This window comes from Geospiza fortis, unplaced genomic scaffold, assembly GCF_000277835.1.
Source record: "Geospiza fortis unplaced genomic scaffold, GeoFor_1.0 scaffold11, whole genome shotgun sequence".
Taxonomy (NCBI): domain Eukaryota; kingdom Metazoa; phylum Chordata; class Aves; order Passeriformes; family Thraupidae; genus Geospiza; species Geospiza fortis.
Window position 1 is genome coordinate 9384135 of NW_005054304.1, and position 22785 is coordinate 9406919.

At 39.3% G+C, this 22785-nt stretch overlaps 1 protein-coding gene across 4 annotated transcripts in view; it reads left to right on the plus strand.

The window, feature by feature from the left end:
* BMPR1B (bone morphogenetic protein receptor type 1B) overlaps positions 1-22785 on the plus strand; it is a 185649-nt gene that overhangs the window by 70532 nt on the left and 92332 nt on the right. Inside the window, exon 3 of one of the 4 annotated variants that reach the window (XM_031066363.1) lies at positions 14610-14761. The exons of 2 other annotated variants lie outside the window; for them this stretch is intronic. The gene's annotated coding sequence lies outside the window, so the exon portion shown is untranslated. Of the gene's footprint in view, positions 1-14558; positions 14762-22785 lie in introns of those variants that run through there. One more of the 4 variants, XM_005418139.2, reaches the window with a different exon arrangement.

The following is a 22785-nucleotide window of genomic DNA, read 5'->3' on the forward strand; positions in this document are numbered from 1 at the left end:
GAAAAAAATGCATTGGGAAATGCAACAGGGGAGACAGCAATGTGCATTAAATGGACAATTAACGCTAATAAAACTAACTGCTGGGAAATCCTATCATTACAGAGCTATTCCGGTACATGGACATTGAAAAAATAAAAAAAGATAAAGAATCAATTGCCTTATAACTAGTGAATTTCATAGGGGACAGCACTGTCGCATCTCTTCCAGGTTTATATGTAACTGATAAATGCAAGATGAAACCTCCTATTTTGTTCCTCTTCCTTACCCAGATTTATCTGTGCTTCTGTTTGAAGGTTGTATGGAGGTTCTTTGTCTAGTACCTTGGCCAAAATGCAACTAATAGGAATAAGAGAAAGGAAAGTTAGTGAAAAGTGTCTTAGCATAGTGTATTTGGACACAGCAGATTTATAAGGCATCAGTCCACATCGTCACAGTTTCAGTGTTGTGACTGCACATCCCTAGATGACCACAGCCTGGATGGGTTTTACTATTATTGTATTCTACTGCTACTTTTGCTACTACAGGCATAGAATTGATGCCCCCTTGCTGAACCTGAATGGTCCTTACAGAGCATAATCTGCCCTCCAGTAGCTGAGGTACTCTGTGTGCACATCATTACCCTGGGTAAATGTGTCTTACGTGTTGGCAACAGGTAAAAGATGGTGTCTCATTCAAAACCAGGGACCATAAACTGCAAGTGTGAGCAGTATAATTAGTAAATAAAATAATAATAGTACATCATTTATTAAAATACTTTGTATTTTGCAAATCCAAGGGACATTCAAGGAAAGATGTGGAGAAAGTGTCAGGACTATAGATATTGGTGCTCCAGGGAAGGGAATAGCCTCTGAGCTGAATTTGACCTTTTCATGAGGATCTTGATATAATCATGTGTGAGCTCTGTAGGTATTTTTTGTTCTTTGCAATGGAGTTTTCTTGACCCTTCCTAAGCCCCACAGAGAGATGCTTTAATGGCACGTTAACCTACTGATCAGTGAACTCTGTGCTAATGGGTCACGCTGGAGGCAGAGATTTTCTCTCTGATTGCTGGGATTATCCATGGAAAGTCCAATTACCTGCTGGGGCTGGGGTGAGAAAAGTCACACGCTGCCTCTCTAGCATTGTATCTGCAGGAGTTGGAACAGCATTGGGTGTTGCAGGGGTAATGTTGGGGCTTTTTGACTGTCGTGGACATGCCTGGGAGGGCTGTCAGTGCTTACCTGCTAGGATGGGAGGAACTCCCAGGGTAAGTGACGCTGTCTGCCAGAGATTTTAAAAAGCAGATGGCTAGGAAGGCTTCACGGGAAAGGACAATAGGGTGAACACTTTTTATTGTGCCCCATCCCCCATTAGTAATTGGAGCAGGAGCACAGACGTAAAAATACATTTGCGGCTATGGCTGTGTTCCTTTGCAACCATGTTGTGTGTTTGGGGTTGGATGTGGCTCATCTTTGGTTTTTTGAATGTCAAATGCCAGCCTGCACCTTTTTAAGTCTTTCTGGATCTTGAAGCTCATTGTACAATTTCAGCTTTAGGAAATGCATTTCCAGGGATGGTATAAAGCAGGATGCTTTCTTTCATGCCGTGCTGCCTTGCTATTTATTTTGCTCTCACCTTCTATTTCAGGAGTCCCCATCAGAACTTGGTAACCAGGTTGACACTAAAGCTCTGCTTTGATAGGGGAAATGAGATTATGGCATAGTCCAAAAAGGTGTGTGAAAAAAGTAACTCTTTTTCTCAAAAAAAAAAAAAAAAAAAAGGACATGCACATGTACATGTAAAGGTAACTTCATAGAAATAGGTGCATGCCTTGGTTGAAGGTAGTCCTTTGGATCCTTTCACTGCACAAATGACTTAGGCAGTCCTTGGGGGGTTTGGTGATTTATCAGGCTAGGGAGAGGTCTGAGCATGATTTCTGACGTTATTCCTAATGATTGTGTGCCAGTATAGGATCTTAGCTTGTAACACATCAGTTTTGAAGAAAATGTGGTTTGGAAAGTTGTCTTGGATCCGGGAATGCTGTTATAGTCTGGACCAGAGTCACAAACACCATTACATTAACAAGCCAATACCTGATGCAGTGAGCAATATGTGGGTTGTGAAGGGTTCGAGTCCAGTCTCATGAGTTTGTCTGACTCAGGTCAGGGATGTGGGGCTTCATTTCCCATGCTGTACCTGAGCACTTCAAGCCTCTCCACCTCTGGCTATTTCTCTTTGTAAGTATGCTGAGATGCTTATTGAACTGGGGACTCAGAGCTGGATCTCCCATATTGGAAGTGACACTTCTAATGTCTGGGCTATAGACTCATTCTGTGATTTGTGATCTGTCTTAAGAAATACTAATTTCCATGAGGAAATTCTACAATTGAGAGCAAGGTATTGGGCATTCTTTTTTTCCCTCCAGGATTTTTTGAGGAAATCCTTTTGAAATATCTTGGTTTCAAGAGACCGAAGAATAAAACCTATCTTTCGGGTTGGGGGGGATGTATGTTTGTTTGTTTTTTGTTTGTTTTTTAATATTCCTTTCCATTTAGGCATCATCTGGGGCAAAGTCTTTCTTAGTAATAAACATGGAAGTATAGTTTCCATCTTGAAGCTGTTTTGTCCTTTTTTAAATATCTGTGCTCCCATGCAGAAATGGGAAAATCAGCATAAATTTACTTTTTATGCTACTGTTGCCTCAGTTGTGATACTTTTCAGTGTCAGAAGAGTGGCACCTTTCATTTTTTCACTACCATATCTTGCTGATGATGACTTTGGGAGCCCTTCATGTTTTGTAATAAACTTAAGAGCAAATTAACGAAAGCAAAAATGTGCTTATGCAGCCAAGGAAACAATTTATATTTTGGGATTCAGTGCTCTATCCCTCTTTAAGAGAGCTCCTCTTTGGCTCCTATGTCTCACACAAGTGATTTTACATTCTCTATTCCTTACCACCTTAAAGTTTACGAATAGCCATGTTATTTTCCTAACCAGAGAAACCTTCCCAATCGGAACTTTTGAACCCTGCCTGCAGGTGCCCTGCACAGCAATGTTATTGGCACACTGCCGTGAATTTTTAAAAACTGAGCTGGCATCAGAATTTACTCCTTGCATGGGTCATGAATATTGGATTTTTCAGTTTGATTTGTGTTTGCAAATCACTTCCAAGTGCTGCTTAGTATTAGAATTTCACCTATCACTGAGAAGAACTTGGTTAAGGTGGTTACATCAACAACGTTATGTATGGATACCATGAGAGTATTTAACATCCAAGGGGAACACTGCTTAGCCTGAAGGCAGGTGCACATTCAATATCAGGTACATTTACAGAACGCCGTATTTGTGGGCACTAACTCCCTTGATCACTGACCTTTATCTTTTTCCCTGCACAGAGGAAGTCCACTCTTATTTGAGCAAGACTTAGCTGCTTAACCAGTGCTCATTTAGGCAAACCAAGAATGCAGAGAATTATGCGTGGTTGCTCGTTAACACTGGTTTAGAAACAGAATTTGCAGTGTGAACAGTCCTTTCAAGTTTATCCTAGTCTTTGACATGATATGAGAGTACTTAGAGCATAAGAAAACTCAAGTTTTCATGTCATTTAAAAATTCTTTTTTTTGTGTGTGCTGCTGCTGCTTCTATTTTTTTGAAGTTTTTAATATTTGTGTGAAAAAAAGAGATAGTGCCGCTGCCAACACTTCTTTGTGATTCATAGTTAAAACTACTGAATTCTACCTAGTTAAAACTACTGGTATTCCCAGACACATCTTGAAATATGATCTACGTTGCCATTCTCATACTTTAGGAGTTGCAAATGCACAGAACCTCCTTGACTATTACTGAAAGAAGGATTTCAGAAAAGAGCTGGAGCTTTTAGTGTGTTTTTTAGTTAAGATGCTATCTTTCATGTTGGAAAATAGAGGCAAACTTTAACATGGATGCAAAATAAAGACAGTGGCCATGAAGAAGAAGGACCAGGCAACTACTGTGTTCCAAAGTGCAAATTGAAGGTCTTCAGCCAGTTGTTCCTGTGTGAAACTGGCACTCAAGAATGCATTTCTTGCAGCAGAGAACATGATACTCTGATTTTTCTTTATCCTTGTGGCTTACATTGTTACTTGGCCCACAGGCTGTATGTTTGAAATCTCTCACTTAAAGTCAAAATACCCTTTACTTAAACTTTGCACTATGTGCCAGGGCACTGAAGTGGGACCATGGTTTCTGTAAAAATTGAAATAAGCCAGTGAATCGTAGCTATTTACTGTATTTCATCCCACCTCAGAAAGCATAAGTATAAAGTGTGATTTTTAATTAACAAGCACATTGTCCTAGTGCTTTGACTTGGAAAATTGGATATCAGTATCTAGAGAGTTTAGCACACCATTCATTTCTCCCTTCAAACAATAAATAGTATGCTTCAGTTTCCCAGAAATGTTTTTCTGCTTACTTTTAGCAGCATAGGTATATATGAAGTATTAATGATGAAAGTAAAATAAATGAAGAGTGATAATTGAATGAAACTATGCTATTTGCAAAGCAAAACAAAACCCCGCCAACCCTTTCCAACACTGCATCTCCTTCATTTCATCACTACAATGGCTCATGATGACATCCCCTAAGAGTTTTGCCTACTAACCTTGAAATGTATCTTTGTGTTTATTGTCAGGGCCTTGCTGGCAAATTGAGCTTGACAATGAGATGGTGAAGGCAGGGGGAAGCAGGGTGACCTGGGACACACAGTTCTGCTAAAACCTTTCAAGGTCTGTAGAGTGCCTTTTCCTTTCCAACGAATCAAATTACCAACTGGGCAGCTCCTTCACTTAGCTAATCATTAATGTGGGACCCGTGAATTATGGAGCTTGTAACCCTTTCTCTTGCTAATTAATTTTTTGTGTGTGCTAAAATACTCTTTCTCCTGGTGCTGGAAGAGCCTTTAGCTGGGGCAAGCACATTGAACCTGCTCTGGGTTGTCCCCGACCTGGGTTGCCCAGCTTGCACCCGGAGCGCCGCTGTCGCCTGGGCTCAGAGGAAACCAATTCTTCTGGCGCCTGCTCGTGGCCAGCAGTCCTGGTAGTGGTCTGTGGTGGGTGCACTTGGTGGGCAGCTCATATCAAGAAGCCTTTCAGCTGCCCCAGGGTCCTGGTGCCTGCAGAGGTGAGTGTGCGAGGTGAGATTCTAAGCTGTGCCCTTCCCTTGGGCTGATCCTCACTTAGAATTACTCCTTCCTCCTTGTGCTGAAAAGTGCAGGTTTTATAAGTCTGATGCATGTGTAGTGTCGTAGTTCCGGTTGCTTTAGTAGACCTGTGACCTTCAGCTATCTAGTGCCAGTTAGATATTAGAAATTTCAGCTGAAGTTGGTCTCTATTCCTTCTTCACACTCCTTGTCTCCTCCACACATTGTGCCCAAGGTCACCATGGGTTTGAGAGGAGTTTTTACATCATGTTTTCTGAGCATAGCAGGATGAATTTGAAAGGGTTATCCTTGCATATATGGTATAAGGATTTTGCTTTATTTTAAACCAGTTAGAAGAAAAGATGTTTCTTATTTCCTTGTAGTAGCACAGGCATTAAATGGCAGGTGCTGAGTCCATTTCTGAGTCCATTTCTGAGGGCAGCTGTGCATCTTTCACAAGGCAAAGATTTTTTCTGCAGCCCTTTTCAGCATTTTGAGGGAAGGAAATCTCATACCTGCTTGATGGGACTGGAAAAGGATTCTGTTTCAAATACCGACACTTCCCCAGTTTTCAACAAGTCCAGCTAGGATGGTGTGCAAAAGGGGATTTGTTTGTAAAGTTCATATATGGTCAGAAATTACTCTGTATGAATGCTGTCAGCTTTCTTCAGAGATCCAAAATCTGTCTTCCAAACACTTCTGCTTTCCATAGTGTGAAAATAAATGGTGATGAGTTTTTACTTTTATCTGTTCTATAGTGGTATGAGAAAATGTGCTGGATTTTACTCTGGTTTGTTCATTGTCAACAAAAGTGTTAATTGCTTTCAAATGTGAGCCAGAAGCGTGCAGCATGGCTTCAGGTGTGGTTTGTAAATCAGGCTGTTGGAAGAAAAAAATTTTGTTGTTTTGTTTGGTTTAAAATTGTAGATTAAGAAAATGTACTTTGTAAGACAAATAGTGATTTTTAATTGCATCCCTTCAGTCAAACCTCTTCTCATCCTATACTTGCACTACCACGTCTTATTTCTCTCATGGAGTTTTTTTAATCTTTCTGGCAGTTGTCAACATCCTTACTTTTTCTACCCTCAGAGCCCTTTAGAATAAGGTAATACCTGACACTTAAGTAGCAATTTGCATCCTGAGAAGATTTTGAAAGTCTCCATTAATGTGTCTTTCCTGAGGCAAACGGCAACATCTGTGTTTTTAAAATGAAAGCTGAGAGTGTGCTAAGTAACTTATTCTAAGCATGCAAGGAATTGGTACCATTTAATCTCAGAGTAAGTGACTTGAGCATGTAATTAACTTTCAGCATGGAGGATATGAATGATTGTAAATTAATTATAAAAAAGAAACATGAACTGTAGTGTCGTTACTCCACCTGCACTAAGTACTTTATGAAACATGCTGGGGAGGAGAGACTGACTCTTGGTCCTGAGGCTGGGCTACACATCTAGGAGATGTCTCAAGAATGTAACATTGAAATAAGCAGTATTTGCCTGGGCCATCTGCCTAAGTCTCTTACTTGAATGAAGTAAAAATTGCTATCTCTTTTCAGTGCAGTTTTTCCATTAAATGCAGGGCATGATGTAAATGACAGAGAGGTGTGCTTATAGCAGAGAATCCACTGAAGTCAGCTGTAAAACTAACAGCAAGGCAGCAAATCAAGGGATGAGTGATCGTGATGCAGTTCAGTGTGAAGAAGCCACTGAAACACTTGGTTGATTTCCATGAGCTGTAATTTAATGGTTCAAAATGATGCAAGACATATCATGTCTTTGTGTTTTTTAACAGACTTTTTCTTATCCAAGCTAGTTAGAAAGATGAATGGTTAAAAAAAAAAAAGCTCGGTTTTCTTTTAAAATTAGGAATGAATTGAGAATGCAGTTGAAGTCAGGCTTGACAGCAAACCGTGATGTGGACATAATTTTGGGAACTTCCTCTAAATAATCCTGATGATGATGGGTGTGCATGATGCAGTCCATTAATAGCAAAAAAGGGGAGATTTTAGCATTAGGTAAAATTGTTAAACCATGTTTGTTATTCATCTATAATGTATTGTTAATGTGTATGCCCAGCTAGAGAATACTGTATGCATGGTCATGGTATATTGAAAAAAACAAACAACATCTGAACATGAAAGCTGTTTTATGCTTTCTTCTAAGCTGAAGCATAGCCACAGACAAAAAATAAAAATGCTGGAAATCTTCCACAAAGGAAAGGAAAAAAAAAATTGTAATAAGACTAATCAAGTTAGTTAATCTAAATAATAATGAATGTCAACATCAGTGAAAGTTCATGCTTATTAAAAATAAATAAATGCACTCAAGTACATGCTATGTGAAAATATTATGTGGTGTATTTACTCACAGATATATTTCTCTTTGCCAAGGGGAGATTCTACTCCATAGGAAAGGAGATATTATAGGAATCATGTTATTTGGTGGATTTTGGTGGCATTGGTCATGGATAGGAGGAGGATATTATTCCATATTAGTATGACTGGTAAAATTTGAGGCCCTGAGCTTTAAAATACTGAGTTGCACAGGTCCTCAAAAGATTTATGAGAAATACTTACATTTCAGTTGTTGACAGTATCATGCTTGCCTTATTTATTGGCCCTGTCATCTCCATGCTTTTGGAAAAATCACCTCTAATTGTTCTGAACAATTGCAGCAACACCTGCTGGCAAGCCCAGACCTGATATACTGGAAGCTTTCCCGTTGTTGACGTCAGCCAACAAACCATTTGTGTCTTTAGCAGATGTTTTTAATTTCTTTTTCACATGGGATTTACTTAGATCTATTCTCTTCCTCCAGTAAAGGCCAGCCACCTCTTTCAGACTGTTTACCATCACAAACTATATTGACTGGGTTACTGGCACAAAACTTATTTTATTTAGCCTCAATGTTGATGTATTTTGTGTTTTATGAATTCACTTCTCCCCTCTTCTTCTGTTTTTCAGAAGTTTCACATTTCATATTTTGAGCCTTCTAATTTAATCAAAAAAAGTCCTCTGCACTGTCTGCCTTTAGACTGTAGGACAATCTGATGGTGTTGGCTGTTTTCTGGTCTTACTCTATTAACATCTTGAGACAGTGACTTTGGGTTCCACTTGCTTTTAATACCTAGAGTGCTTTGTTCTTGACTTGTTTACAGTCTGTATAATTTTGCAAATTTCTGATTGCTTCCTCACTGTTCCTTTCAGGATTGTTGTTTTTTTTTAATTATTTTTATACTATATGCTACAAAGGCTTTGATTCTCATTGAAAAGCAAAACAAAACCAAAAAAAGATTAACAAAAAATGAAATATACCCAGGTGAATGGCGCTACAATGGAAAACAGTAACAATCTTTCTGTTCTTGGGGTGATGTGACATCTAAGTAGGAACAAATAATATCAGTTTCTTTTGACAAGATAGATCTGGATAAGTTAAAAAATTCACTTTATATGGGACTTTATAAGTTGAACTTTCTGGTTCACTGTTCTTTGGTAGGGTAGCTACACTGGTGTGTTGATAACAAATTGGTATTTCATCAGGTACAACATGGTATGTGATTTCAACAGGTACAACAATATTCATTTAAAGTGTTTCTAAAGCTGGACTGTGATATACAGCAGCAATGTGTTCCCTATCTATTTCCCTCCTTTGCCAAAAAATTACTCCCTCCTTCTAAAAGAAGTGCTAACAAGAAGACTTCAGGTGTCACAGAATCCCCGAGGGGCCAAGCAAGCCATAATGCTTTATAAAGTGCAGCAGGTAAAATGGTGTGCATTTTCTTTGTCTTTCTGCAGCAAAGGAAGAGCACTAAAAGCAGTGCACTGTCCTTCAGTCACAGGTTTTGCTGGACACTTTTATAAAATGCAGATCTACAGAGTTGTTGATGTAGGCTCTTAATTCCCTATCACTGAACCTCCTGCTGTCAGCAGGGTTGACAAAGTCTCTCTGCATTTTTTCAAGGTATTAACCTTACATACCCAATACCAGAAATGCTTCTGGCCTCTTCTACCTAGGCTAGTTATTACCATTTTGTGCCATATTGCAGATATTCTTTCTCTTAATGAAAAACCTCTTAAAGGTGTTTATTTTTCATCTCAGAGAGCTTTGTTTGTGAGTTAGATGAGTTTTGTACATGATCTTTTTTTTTTTTTTTTTTTTTTGCATAGGATGTTTGTCTTTTGTCTTGGAATAAGCAGAGAGGTGGATAAGTAAATGAAGGTATTTCAGTGGCCCAAACTATACTACTAAACTTAGATGTATATGCTCTACCAGCTTTCATACTGCATAACAGGCTTCCTCCTATTCTGCTGATTATCTTTCATTGTCCTAAGCTGACAGTTCCTGTGACTTTGGAAGCTTTGTGTGGCTGTTTGTTTCTTGACTCAAATTGAAAGTAAATTCCATCTTGCCACTTTTGTTATGCTCAGGTCTCATCCTAATCAAGAGTTAAAATTCCCTGCACACACTGCTCTATACTGATATATTCCTTAATATGGTATAGTTTCAGTATCGACACTATCAGTTTGTATTAGCTACAATTAAAGCTGTAAATTATACACTTCTCCCTCATCACTTGTTCCTCAGTGGTAAGTCACCAAGATGTTTGCATTAATACAATTAACAGTTTACAGCCATTCTTTCTTTTGGAATAATCATCTCCAGGCTCCAATTTGTGCCGTACATGGCCATCTATGTGGGTTTTTGTACCCATTCCAACCACCTGGGTTCTATTACTCCCATTTGGTTCCCATTGCACTGACTTCCTGTCTGTATTATGGAATTTATTTTAATTTTTGAACATTTAACATAAATGGTCTTGTATGGTCTATATGTGAAAAAAAAAATAAAATTACCACCCCATGGCCTAAAAGTATAATTTAATTTCTGCATATTCTTACTTCTTGTAATATCAGTCTATAGGAGGACAGTATCAAAGTGTAAGAATGCCTCTTGACAGAGTTTCTCCACAGAGCAAAGAATGTTTTTAAAATACCAGTTTTTAAAATCCCCATAGCTATTTTTACAGAGTCATAGAAAAATGCTGAAAGAGATCTCCCAGGGTCATCTGGCTGTATCCCAAGGCAGGATCCTCACATACTTAAGCCACTCTAGAGAGACAGTTTTCTGGCCTTTTGTTAAGTGGCTGTGTCAACTTTACTGGAGTCTCTAGACCACATGGTATGAAACAAGAATTTTTTGTTGTGTAGATACCTGATGCTGAGGCTGAATTTGCTATTCTCTTTCTCACTGGGGATTTATGGGATGCTTTTTTCATTTCCTTAAGCTTTTATTTTCATTTTCAAAGCATACATATATGTTTATATATATCTATATATGGATATAAAAGATACTAGAGGATCTTTCATAGCTTAAGTGTTTGCATCATGCTGCCCTTCAGAGATTCATGGCAGGTAGACCATTAAAGGCACAGCTTTTTACTTGTAAGCAAGGATGGTGCTATGCAAAAACATGTAAAGTGCCTTAGCCCTTTCTACATGAATTCATAAAGACAGAGGAGGATTTGGACAAGGGAGTAAGTGTGTTTTCATTTCTAATGAATTAGAATTTTTTATTGCGTTCTAGTCCTGCAGGTGAACAAAATCTACCTGCTGTGGCAAAGCAGGAGGTAAATGGCATCAGTGGCCAAGCTCCTTATTTCTCCTTTACTTTAACCCCCAGGCTAATGCCTTCTGCCCCAGCCTCACTGGTATTTTCTTTCCCTGATGCCAGAACCTACACATCATATGCATTAAATAATCTGGGCACAGGCCATCCAGTCCAAATTGGGGATTTTGTACTGCTGTCGTGGATGTCTTTTCCAGGTTCTTGGTCATGGACACAGGAAAATCCACTCAGGAATGGGCAGTTTGAGCACCCCAGCAGAAATAGGGCCAAACCCCTACTCCATGCCAGCTGCCCTGCCATTCCAAACAGCAATACCAAAAGGTTCTGTACCTATCTCAGAAGATCATGGAGGGGATACACAGTGACTAACTCCAGTACTTTTTTTTTGGGTAAGAAAGCAGCTGAGAGCTAGAAAGGGGTTCATTTCCAGTCACGCTGTCTAAAGGCAGGTCCTTAAGCTGTTGCCACATATTTCTTTCTATTATGTGCCTGTTGGGGTCAAGAAAGCAGAGAAAAAATATAGGTCTGTCCTTCCTTAAACTGAAAAGGCTTATATGTAGAAAGCTATGCCATAAATTCTAGAATTCTGTGAATTTTTAACTTGGTTGGAAGGTGAAAAGACAAAGGCACAGCTGAAAATGCTAGCTGATTAGTCTTGTGTATAAAATCCATTTAAGGGGCAATAGCAAACTTCTGTATAAAAATTAATTAGAACATAGCACAGTCAGTTGAGATCAAAGAGCGTACATTTATTGTGAAATATATGGTTGCTGGAGACAATTCATTTTTAATTTATTAGATTCCATAAATTGTTTTTCTGATAGGTTAGGAACAGAGATCTATCAAGCTTATTCACATAATGCTGGCTCTGGCAACTGGCTAAGTGAATTATTGTCTTGAAGTATATGCTTACCCTTTAATGGTAGTAGACACAGCAATGAAACTACACGGAAGTAGTGCTAGTGTGTTTTTAGGATTACAAAAGCACTTCTAGCATAGTAGAACAAATTGATACCAGGAAAATAAAACCCCACACTTTTCCTGTAAGAGTGACAGAGACTGTAAGCGTTGCTTTCATCTTACTGGTGTGATGTCTGGCATTTTTTTCTGAGATGCATATTTGAAAAGGTGGAACCTGAGGTGGCTACATCCAAGCTGCTTTCAGGTTCTTGTATTTGTGGATATGAATTTGTGGCTACACCAAAGGTGTTTTCAGGTTCCTGTATTTGTGGTAGACAGAACCACTCTATCCCATTCAGAGCATGCCCACCCATTCACCCACCTGGTTTAACTTTGCCTTCAGATTGCTCACATGGGTGCAATCTGTTTGGCCTCATCCTGCTGCTCCAGTAGCTGCCCCTGGTAAGAGAGATCCATAAGGCCTTGGTTATGTCTTATGTCTTGCTTGTAGTGTTGTTTCATCAGCTACTGGAAAAATATGCAAAATTCAGGCTTTTTGCTCTCCTTTTTTCTTATTTTTTTCTGCTTTCATCCACAATATGATACATGCTGTGCTGAAATCAAGGATGTTGTAAAAATTACAGTGTATATAGAATTAAAATGTCAGTGTCTGGCTGATCAGCTTACAGGCACAGAGACAGTAGGAGTATGGGAATGAGAAAAGGAAGGTGAGCAGTATTCTCATGTTTGCAAACCCTTGACTTAACTGCGCATTTTGCCTGCTGTTCTTTCAGTGTAACTATTGAGTTTGACCTGTGCTCATTTTACCTCAGTGCAGGTTTGGATTCCTAAAAAAGAATTATTCTCTGCGGCTGTGGAAACTAACCTTATTTTTATATATTACATAAAAAAGCAACCTTCATGGGTTTTTTCCCCTTTTTCTGCATTATGTTGTAATTAATTTTCAAGTACAACTCTTTATGAATTTCAGAGGTGGTCTGATAAAGCAGAACAAGATATTTTAGATTCAGAAGAATCCTAAAACATCTGCTCTGTAAAGAGACCTGATGGCAGAAGGATGGATAGTGCTTATATATTCTCAGAACTGCATTTGAGTATCCAGTACAGGACATATGCCAAACTCTTCAGGAAAGCAACAGGATATGTTTGTTTTAATATTGTTTTGGTATCTTGGGTCTTTTTTATGTTGTTAAAATACCTGCTGGCAATTTAAATATAATATGCTCGCTCCCCTCTCTTTAATTTACAGAAGGAGTGAGATTCTCAAAAAGAAATTGTCTTTTGGGTATGTCTAGGTGTGCACATCTAAATCCTGTGGAAGGCTGAACAGCATCAGACCATTATTTTCTGAAAAAATAAGCTATTGCAAATCAGCAGGCATGAAGCCAAGTTATAATAGAATAATTTATTATAATTTGATGTAGATGGTGGATAGAATGGATAGATTGTAATTGAAGCTAAGTGAATAATTCCAGTAAATAATTTATTCAATGAATTTATCTTGTTTTGCTGCTCAGAGATTGTTTTTACTCCCCCCTCTCCCTTCCCTCCTTACATTTTATAGCCCCTGGGGTTTTTTTGTCTAACCAGAGGGGCGAGGGCTCTCTTTGTTTCAGTGTGTGCTGGTCTGTGCTGGCCACTGTGGCAGTGCTGCCATTTCACACCTCTGCATCCCCAGGTGTGCACGGCTGCAACCCCATGCTTGGGGGAAATCTGGTGGGGCTCTGGGGGGGGAACATGCCCATCACAGCAACAGAGATGTGGGCAATCCTTCAGGGTAGGAACTAGTTATGAGATGGGCTTTGAGCTTCACAGATGGGTAGAATCTCCTCAGCAAAGACCTACTCAAGACAGATAACAATGGGCTTTCTAGAGCATGACAATCCAGTTTCACTTGGCCTGTCGACATCTTCAGGTTTTGTGTGTGTGTGAAGTGGGGGGGAGTTTTGGTTTGGTTTTCCAGGGCTTCCAAAAGAGAGCAGAAATGTTTGTGCCCTAAAAATTCCTTCCAAGAAAACGTCTCCAGACCAAGGAATTTGTTTATTGAGCAGGAGCTGTGCTCCCAAAGCCTTGTGCGGTTTTGTTTCTATTACTGCCTGTGCTAGCATCCTGCTGGTTGGCCAACATGCTGCACCCTCATCCTGCCTTGTTCTGCCCTTTCTTCTAGGTTTTTTTCCTAGCTTTTAAAACAGTGTTTCTGGGATTTTGAGCTTTTAATCAAGCTTTGTGTCTCCTCAGCACCCCCCCACTTCTTTGTTAGGAGTTTGGACAAAGATTATCAGATGTGTGCACATTCAATAGAATTATTTTTTCCTGAATTCCCTCAAGGATCCAAACTAAGTCCTCCACCTTTCATTTAACATTATATGCAGATTTTTGTAACATTTCATCTCCTTGCTTTGAGTAGTAAAAGAGTTTCATGTCACAAGGACTAATGTTCCTAATTGATATTTGAAGTAGCACTGACTAAAACAAATTGAGCTATGGACTTCTCGCAACTATTCTTATTCCAGACAGGTTGCAAACTTAAGTAGGCATCACTTCATCAGGACTATGATGACCACAGATTGCTTAGTGCTCAAGTAAATGAAGCATAGACTGAAACAAAATTCAGCAAAGAGTGTGAACTTGTGATGTTTGATTTCAGAGCTCTGAGCCACCAGCCTGGGATATAGAAATTAAATCTTTAATGTAGCAGAACCTATGTATAGTGGTGAACATGTCCTACTGTGGTTTATGGGTTTACCACGTTCATCCTCACAGTTACTAGGTCTAAAGATTTTATTATTATCATTCTTTCTATATGTTATCTCTTTGCCCATCTTGTTTATGTTTATCATGTTTTAACGCAAAAACCCCCTAGACCACAGAATCTGCTCTTCCATGACCTGTCTCACTTTCTCCCATAGCTCTAAGGCACCACCAGTGCCTGTGGAAAAGGGCTTTAATCCTACACTGCATCCTCAGCGTGGGTTTGGAGTGATTTCGCGCAAGATCATTCACCTCCTCTGTGCTCCTGTGGGTCAGACAGCTTGTCATTGAGCAAAACATCAAGTAGCAGGTTTGATTTCTTTGATTTCTTGGAGGCTTGCATTTTTATTTTGAAAAAGGTAGAATTGTTTGATTTTGTATAGATAATCCATATATTCTTCAAAGTGACACTATTCTTCTTAACCAATTTCAAAACATTTGACATTAATATTAATTTTTAAAGCAAATTATTTTAATGGTAGAATGTATGAACAATAGTTTAATCTGTTCAGCAGTCTGGTGTATTTTTAATAGATTTCTATATTAATATTGGAGCAAAGACAGTAATTTTTGGTGCTTTTACAGCTGTGAAAACATGCCTATTGCAAAAAGAGACTAAACTGTACCAAAGGGCGCACTGTGCCAGCAATATTTAATACTTCATTGTAGGTCTGCTGTTTTAAACATCTGTCCCTCATTTAGTGTATTTTTAATGCAGAATTTTTAGTGTGGGCAAAAATGTAACTTTTTATAGTAAAATACTTTCTCTGCTACTGAGAAAAAAGCAACTTAGGATTCTATGGCAGAAAGTATTTTTAATGATTTATAGGATTTGGGTCATTGGCCTTCAACTTCCATAAAACAGTAAGTCATTTTTATTGAAACGAACACATTTCTAAGAACACGAATGTGGTTGATAAAGGAAGTTTCCGTGAAATAAATATGGAAGCTGGAAAGGGAAAATTACCCTGTAGCACCCTGTACTCTGCTGCACGTTATGCGTAAAAAGGAAATAATTCAGGTACTCAGGCTGAGGCAGGTGAGTGCAACTGACTCCTGCAGGAAAAAGGAATAAATAGGAAATGAGCTGTGTGTGAAAGGTACTGAGGTTATGGCTACCTGATGAGATTGCCAGTGTTCTGCAGGCATCGTAGAATGTTCAGGTTGGAAGGGACCTTGGGAAGTCATCTGATCCAAATCCTATCTTCAAATGGTGTGAGATGAGAATTTTGCAAAAATGCACTGGTGCTTTGCTATGAATGAACAGTCCATCAGCTTGAGAAAGGACCTGCCACTGCTGAGGCTGCACCTCAAATCCTGTGTCTGGTTTTGGGCCCCTCATGACAAGAAGGACATTGAGGTGCTGGAGTGAGTCCAGAGAAGGGCAGCAGAGCTGGGGAAGGGTCTGGGGCACAAGTCTGATGTGGAGCAGATGAGGGAGCTGGGGGTGTTTGGCTTGGAGAAGAGGAGGCTCAGTGGAGACCTCATTGCTGTCTACAGCTACCTGAAAGGAGGCTGTAGCCAGGTGGGGGTCAGGCTCTTCTCCCAGGTAACAAGTGATAGGACAAGAGGACACGGCTTCCAGCTGTGCCAGGAAAGGTGTAGATTGGATAGACATGAAGAAAAATGTCTTCAGTGAAAGGGTGGTCAAGCACTGGAAGAGGCTGCCTGGGGAAGTGGTGGAATATACATCCCTGAAGTGTTCAACAATGTGTAGATATGTTGTTTAGGGACATAGTTCAGTGGTGGCCTTGGCAGTGCTGGATTAATGGCTGGACTCAATGATCTTAGAAGCCTTTTCCAAACTTAATGACTGGCTACAGAAGAGAACAATATGTGTGTAGTGTAATTCTTCCACACTAGTGCAATTTCCACTATAATTTTCTGGAAGAAGACTTAAGTGAGTGAATCTTCACAATTTTTTATGCATGTAAAAATAAGAATATCCTCGTTCTTACAGAATATCCTTGTACATTAAACAAGTCCACACAAAAGCAGAAGAAAACACAGCGGCTATCATGTACTAAATTAAATTTCCAAATACATGGCAAGTGCCCATGCTCATCCCATTTAAATATTTATCAGAAATGCATCTTAGATTAATTACTCCCTTTCACAGGTATGAGACCCCTCCCCAACTTATTTTTGAAAAGGACTTACATTTTCATCTCTAACAGCACAAAAAAGGTCTATGGTTTGTTTGTTTGTTTTTTCTGCAGTAATGATGCTTGGACACCAATCAGCTTGTTTAGATGACATTTTCCTAGATCAGCCTGTTGGAATTAGGGGATGTTTTATTCTGCAAGGTGGGAAAACAAACACTAGATTGCTATTTTGATTTGTAAAAGGAATAGTTCAGGAAGGGAACTCTGCATTAGGACTCAAGAATTTAATGGTGGGACTCAATGACACCTTAGTTACTAGGAAAAGTGTTATGGGTCTTGTGTGGGAAGAGAATTTTAAATTATATCCACAGATAAATTTAATATAGCTTCCATTTTTTCCTATATCTTATTATAATTAATTGATGAAGATTTACACTCTCTTTGTTATGTGAAGGGATTGTTTAGCTCATAATATTTAGTTCATATTATTTAGCTCATATTAACGTCGCCTCAGCTATACCTCCCTTGACCTACTTCATTCAGGTATATTGCTACCTGAAAATGGTTAAGAAACAGTCTAAACTGGGAACTTCCAGAAAACAGAAAAATGCTCTTTCTAATCAGGAATTGCCTCTTGATTGTGTGTAGTCTAGTTGCACTGGCAGGATTTTTTCAACAAAATATAACAAGACAGAAAAAAAAAGTCTGATTCTATATACAGACACTAAATATGTCAAATTCTTACTCTTTTTTCTTATTTTTTTAAGGAAATATGTCTTCCATTTGTACAAGTACATGAGGTTAATGTGAACTATAGAAATTTAACATCTTTTATGTTTGGGTTTGTCTTTTAAGCAGATCTGTTCTTACAGTTTTCAGTGATGTGGTATGTGGATTAGAATTGTGTCTTTTTTTAGTGATGTTCCTGACTTCAAAACATGCAAGTTAAAAAATAAAAAACACCTGATGCAGCTCCTAATGGCACTAGAAAAAGAAGCCAGGACATGACCCTCCTAATTTTCCATAAAAGAAGGAAGTCCACAGGTGCAATGTATTTTAGAAGACCCATTGTCAGCTAGATCACCAGTCACTGGAAATGATTGGAAAAGAAGTATCATTAACATAATTTGTAAAGAACAGAGATTAACTAAGAACATAAACAATCTATTAATTTGTAATAGAACAAGCATACTTTCGTGGCTGTAGAAGCAGCAAGCATACTCAGGTGATAACACTTAAAAATTTGTCAAAGGCAAAAAAAACCCTATTTTTTTAAATTTTTGATTTATGTACACTCACTACAGTCTGATTTTAAAAAATATGTAAAGAAAAGTATACCTGTGTGTTTTTGAGGATGGTCATTATGGGCAATTTCTTATAGGAATTCTTCAGGAACAAATCCTGAGTCTGGAATCATCAGGATGTGGTCAAGAGCAAAATCCCAGTTCATAGAGGCATGGGCAGGTTTAGGGGACTGCTGAGGTAGGAACTGTCAGACAGTTCCTGTTATTGGCAATCTGGTCCCCTCTGCCAGGCCTCTGTCCTTGTAGGAATGCCAGGATTAGGCCTGCAGCTGTACAGGCTTAGTCACTAATTAAGAGAACCTGATTTTACCGGAGTTACAGCCAGGGTTAAAGCTCTGAGTGAAGCCATTTGAGACATTCAGAGGTACTGACTCAATTCTGGATGCCATTAGGATCACCAAACTTGTCAATGGTAAGACTTGAATGCCCTTTCTCAAGGATATTTAAAATAAATAAAACCTCTCTGAATTATCTTCTCGTGTAAAATTGAAAAACAAAAAATATTTTACCAGCCCTTGCCACTGTAAGCATGGATGACTGTGGCTCACAGAACTTTTTAAAACATTTTAGGAGCAAAATAACCCTAAAGTATCTAAGTACTAAAGGCTTCATTTGTACTGGGCTCAGCAATCCATTTTTATTTGACTGTATTGTGAGATAACGTCTGTAAGGCAGCTCCAATGTAATAAAAAGTGCTGATTTCATAGGAGATTGCAAATGACCAGCTCTGTGTCACATTTAGCTGCTCTTAGGAGATAAAAATGGAAGCACAGAAAACTAAGAGCCCAGTATAACTGAACAGCTTTCTGAACTGTCGCATTTTATATATATAATGTTAGTTTTCTAAGATGAGGGCCAAAATAAATGTTTGGAGTTCGCTCTCAGTTCTGTGGTGCAGCGGAGATTGACATGTGTTCAGGGTTGCATCACGGACACTGGAAAAACCCCGCTCACCACTGGGAGGAATGTGCTTGGAACCAAGCCAAACGCACAGCGTGGAGGCATTCACCTAATTAGTGTTTTAACAGCTGCCTAAGGTTTGTTTCAATGGGAAGAAAATTATTGAGCACAATTTTGTGTAATTAGTAGAGCATAAAACACGTGGTGTGTCTAATTAAATGTTTAAAACTATTGACATTACGTAGCTACTGTTGAGGTAAATGAAGTGGAAAATCGTTATGATTTTTTCGGTTGGTAAATTACTCCACAATATGCTCAAAGGCCCATTTGATAAGATGAACTCAATCCTAATGCAGAATGATGAGCACCAGGGCCTTTTCACACCCCACAGGTATGTGGAGGTCTCACCAATTTAACTGGAGGAACTGGCTGGCGTTTCAGGGCTTTCAAGTCCTGCCAGCATGTGCTCCACTCTTCAGAGCATGCTGCGTTGAATGCAAGTATGTCCCGCTGCTCTGGTTCACAGCTCCTTTATCCAAAGGGTGACAAACTGTGCATTGTAGAGCTGAAGTCCTCGCTTTCTGATCCCAAAACAATAAAGCCATTGAGTAACGATCCAGCAGGCACTTTAGAAAAGAAGAGGAGCTTGGCATTGCAAGCAAATTTGCTTATTAAACTTGTTGTATTTCACAGTTTACATTGTGGAAGTATTTGGACTTTGTTTTGCCGTCCTCAAGATAAATATAGGAGTGCAATTATATATCATGCAACATCAGTAGTGTGATTAATTTAAATCCAGTTGCACTACAGGTGCTTCACTCTACTCTTGTAGCACCCCCTTCTCATATTTATTTGCAGGAGTATTGAACAATGTTGACAGTAAAACCCAAACTTCTGAGATTCATTTTTTCCCCATTTGAGTTAATATGGTTTTTGCCTAACTGATATTTAGTGACATGGTTTGTCATGTAAACCACCTTTTTTTTTCTATTTCAAATGCAATAGAGAAGAAATAGCACAACATGAGTGGGTTTTAATTGCAGATGTGACACTCAAATCCAGCAAAGACAACAGAAAAACACAGAATTTACACTGGGATAACTGAGGATTCATCCACCCTCTTTGTATTGAGTTGCTTAGCTCTACAGGCTAAGTTTATCATTCTATATAATACTTAAGCTGTCAATATAACTATAAAATGAGCATATGCATAGTGGAAAGGTAAACATTCCCTAAAAGAAATTCTATTTTGCAGGAAAAAAAATTAAAAGGGAGCAGTTGCCTTTTCTTGCTTCCATAGCTTTGCATCTCATTGTTCATTTGTTTTTATGGCCTCCAGGAAACCATGAAGTAAGGTTAAGCTGTGATTACAAGTTTGCATAAGATGTGTTAGCACTGCCTGCCCTGAAAGGCAGCAAATCACTCTTCTGAGGAGGGGAAGCTGAAGGTGTCATTCCTCAGTGTGTTTGCTCCAAGAACTGGAAAAAATCCTGAGGCCCCCACACATGGGGTACTTACTGATTCCTCTTTATGACACAGCTTCAAGTCCATAGGCTGAGGGCAGCTACAGTTTTGAACCTTCTAGAAGGAGGAGGAAGTTCTGCTAAAAGTGATGTGGGATTCATACCAGGGAAGGACAAATGGCAGTAGCTTTTCCATCTCCAGGGCCACCACCAGCCAGCTGTGCAAGGGCTGAGGCAGACTGGACACAGCACTGCCTTTGGTAATGGCTCACATTGCATAGATCCAAAGCCAAAAGTTTCATTTCTGGGATACTCTGGTAGACTCTGGACTCCCCAGGAAAATAGATTACAATTAGCTCCTGCTGCTGAGCCTTTCTACTTGCATTCTTTTACTCCTGGAGGTATCCTACCCAAGAGCTTGAAAGAGAGGATTCTTATGTGGGTAGGGAGAGAAGGAGTCAAGCTCCTATGAGCAATACCCACTTCCTAGAAAATTAAAACTTTTGTCTGTTATCTATCAGAAACTGGATTTCTCATTGTTCTGGACCCATTTTCTTAAAACCTCTCTGGTATGGCACGAGAAGTGATCTACATTTTCCTGGCATACCTCAAAACACAGTAAGAAGTCTGTCTTTTGTTTTGAGGAACCTTTTAAATCTTAAATGGCTTTTTCTGCTATGTAAATTTAGTGACATAAATTTTAAAAGTGCCCTGGGAACTTCATGAAGAGCAGGAGTGGTCATACTTCACAAAACCATGGGAAAGAGGGATCTGGAGAAGCCTGTTGTGTTTTTTCAGTGTGGGGCTTTTGGAGGGCTGTAGCAGCAACAGGGCTGTATGAGTCTGTGGGACATCAGCTGTGAGCTGAAAGAGTTAATTTTCAAGTTCATCATGAGCTGTGTTTACTGATCCTTTCTTATTCCTTTGTGATAATTGGCACCTCAGATTCTCTGCTAATTAATTGGGCTGCAAGGGGCAGGTGGCGCCATTCTATTTTGATAATCCCTGTCAGCAATGTCTGCATAATCTCTTTGTTTAATTAAAATGAATTTGTAATAGGGGTGCATGAACTTGCAACAGTTTGGGGTTTTTTTTTCCCTTCTCTTCCTTTCTCTCTCTCTCCCTCCCTCTTTCTCCCCCTCTCTGCCTCCCTCCCTCCTGGCTGTGCTTTGCTTCACTTCAGCGGGCGTTCACTGCTGGGGGCAGTTCTGCACTTGTGGAACCACCACAGTCCGTGTGCTGTTGTCACTCTGACGCTCTTTGGAAATGTCTTACCTCATTAACACTCCCCGAGACAGAAGCCATTTATCTTGAAATGTCTTTTTTTTTTTTTTGGTCCCCTTTAAAACAAAGAACATATCTGTAAAGACATTTCAAAACTTTTTCCAACTTTAAGCTAAAAAGAATTCAGAAGGTGCATGGAGGCTTAAAATAATTTTAGTTAAAGCCAAAATATTTAACCATTGAAACACATTACTGTAATGCTTTATCAATTCATTAATTGTTTATCTCCATGGCCCTGACAAAAATTTCAAGCAAGCAAACAAAATCCAGGGCCAAAAGCATTGTTTATCTTAAGTCAGTTCAGGCAATATGAGCAAGGGTCAGCTCTATAACACTCTCTGACTAAGGACAGCTTTCAGAATGAAGAGCTGGAAGTTTCAATTTCTGCTACAATATAGACAGTTTCAATGTATGTTTTATTATGATTATTTGGAATTTTTCATGCCAATTGCAAATACAGAAGTGGATTGCAAGCCTCGTCCTTGGGGAGGCTGCATGGCTTTGAAGGTCCCGTCCTTCTCTAAGTGCCTCCCTGGTGTTTTGTCTAGCTTCTCTTCACATTCCAGAGCACAGGACAGAAAGTCACAGGAGCCGGAACAAAACACAGGATTTGTTTTACAAACATTTTAAAGGGATACAAAGGTGAAGGAGAGATGATGAAGGCTTCTTGTGCCCTGGAGGACATTTCGCATCAAGTGCTCATCTTGTCCAGTGGCCTGACAGCTCACTTCTGCTGGCTGCTGTTCAAGGGGAAAATTATATACTTCCCTTTTAATTTTTTGTCTTTTTTTCTCTCTCTAGGCAAGCTAGAGCCTAGCAGAAATCAGAATCCCAATTTTGGCCAAAATTTAACTACTGATACGCTGCCAAAGGAGTCTGTCAAACTTTTGTAGTTATATCAATGCACACAATTCCCTAGAATCTAAAAGGGAAAAAAATATGTTTTATAGTAGTTCAATTATATTATTATTCCTTCTGTGTTCAGATGAGGTCGCTCAGGAACTGCTAGTGGCACTCGTGGCTCCTTTATATTTATTTGAAAAGGGTGGCACAAAAGATCACTTCTTCAGTGGCATCAGCATTTCCACAGATCCCCCGGACTCTCCTGTTGCAGATATTTTTTCCCTGCTATATTGATGTGGTTACGTGCATTGTGTGCTGAAGCCACATATACAGCTCATTTTCCTGTGGTGTGTTTGCTAGTGCCACAGATAGGTGTGAGTATCCCTGTTGTACATCCAGAGAACTTGGAAACTGTGAGCAATGTAGGATGTGTTT